This window comes from Ammodytes marinus (genome assembly GCF_949987685.1).
Source record: "Ammodytes marinus genome assembly, chromosome: 20".
Taxonomy (NCBI): Eukaryota; Metazoa; Chordata; class Actinopteri; order Uranoscopiformes; family Ammodytidae; genus Ammodytes; species Ammodytes marinus.
The window spans coordinates 330,968-333,467 of NC_137224.1; positions in this window are offsets into that span (position 1 = coordinate 330,968).

Sequence of the window (2,500 nt, forward strand, 5' to 3'; positions counted from 1 at the left end):
CAATTTAAGCTACTTCAAAATAAGTGTGTATATGTTCTCATCAGCTCCACAAAACTCTCTCTGTATTTCTCAGTATGGCAGCGTTTACAAACTGGTGCCCCCTTCCCCCCTCCCCCCCCCCCCGCCCCCCCTTCCCCTGACACTGGTGCAGGAGCTCAGAAAAATCCCCAAGAAGAGCCCAAGAAATGTTTCAGTTGTTGATACTGCTAAGAAAAAAAAAACCTGGACGTACAGCAGAAGGTATAAAATCCATGTGCCATCACTGAAGGCTTTACCTCATGTAGATGCACCGACAGTGTTGTTGAAATTTGCAATTTAACTGCTTTAATATTGTTAATAAACCTGCAGTGTGTAGAATTTTGGGTTTTATTTCCTAGCAGATTTTGTAGAAAGGAATTATAATATCCATAAGTACATTTAATTTAGTGCATAATAGCTGAAAATAACATTTTGAATAATTTTTTTCCCTTAGAAAGGGTCTCATATATGTCCATATTTCTCCAGACTTTGGACCAAGGCCTAGTGCCGCCATCTTGAAAGTGTCATAGTTGGAATGTCATCAGGTGCATTGTTTAAAATTTTGAATTGTTCTTGTCCTTGAAGGCCACTGTAGCTTCTGTTATTATTCTAAAGGGTTGGGGTTACCCAGGGAGCGTTGCATTCTAGAACTTTGTAGAACTTTCTTGATGATGTCATATCACACACTGCACCTTTAAAGGTTGTGAATTTTTTTATTCTAGACCCTGGTTGTTATTTAGATGTCTAACGATGTTGTTTCAGTGTGATCCATTATATTGACACACACACACACACACACACACACACACACACACACACACACACACACACACACACAACACACAGACACACACACACACAGACAGACACACACACACACACACAGACACACACACACACACACACGATGATGTAATCCTATTATGTCACATATGAGAAAACATTATCATTGATTGTTTTTTTGTGGATCAGAACAATTGATAGTTAGTTTCCAAAACAAAACACTGCGTTCCAATCAACACACACACACACACACACACACACACGCGCGCGCTAACTTAGCGATTGTGAATCAATTAACTTCTGTCGCCCCCTTGAGGAATTCTGAGTAATTACAACCACACTGTCGGTGAATCTACATGAGGTAAAGCCTTCAGTGATGGCACACACACACACACACACACACACACACACACACACACACACACACACACACACAGTGCATCTACATGAGGTAAAGCCTTCAGTGATGCCACATGGATTTTATACCTTCTGCTGTACGTCCAGGTTTTTTTTCTTAGCAGTAGAATCAACAACTGAAACATTTCTTGGGCTCTTCTTGGGGATTTTTCTGAGCTCATGCACCAGTGTCCGCACACACACACACACACACACACACACACACACACACACGCACGCACACACACACAGGCACTCACACACACAATCACACACACACACGCACGCACACACACACACACACACACACAGGCACTCACTCACACACACACACACACACACACACACACACACACACACACACACACAGAGAAAAATAGCTGTACGTTCCAGTCACTGTATTGAGTTGTGTTTCTTATTGGAAACATCGATATGTGGACGCGAGCCCTGTGTGTGTGTGTGTGGTGTGCGTGCGTGTGTCTGTGTGTGGGTGTGGGTGTGGGTGTGTGTGTGTGTGTGTGCGTGCGTGTGTGTGTGTGTGTGTGTGTGTGTGTGTGCAGAGCAGGGTGTAGGGTTTCGTAGTTCAGGCAGATTCACTGAAGGACATAAAAGGTGATGCATGAGTCAGACAGACAATGCTGACCAAATAAAAAGCTCATATTACCTTGTTTTGGCTTTTTTTTCTTTTTAAATCAATATTTTTTTCTGGCATTTTTGCTTTTATTAGACAGTTTTGTAGAGACAGAGATGAAATGTGTCAGAGAGGGGAATGACATGCAGAGAACGACCCGGGCTGGATTCTAACCCGGGTCTGCTGTGAAGAGGACTGAGAGTCTATGGAGGGGGGGGGGAGAGAGTGCAACCCTTTATTAGCATTATTAATCTGACATAGTCACGTATAAATATATTACCTCATGGCCATGTATCCTGCCATCTCTCTTTCACTCACTTCCAATTATCAATTTGATTTTTTATTTGAATTATTTTTTTTTAACATAGTTTAAACTACTTTTCTATCCCTGCGTTCCAATCCCCACACTTCCCTACAGTATGCCAGAAAAAGATTTAGGATGTCCCAAATACATGCACGTCAATTGTAGTATGCTAAAAGTACATAAATAACCCACTAACTCCAATAACATGTTGGAGTATTCGTCTTTATTCTTGACATTTTTCGACATCATGATAAAATAAAATCTTCCTTATCTGATTTTTTCTCTCCTGTCTGTGGCCCTAAAACTCTTCTGTAGCCTACTTTAGTATGTAGTGTAGTAAAAAGACTAAAACTCTTCTGTACTTTAGT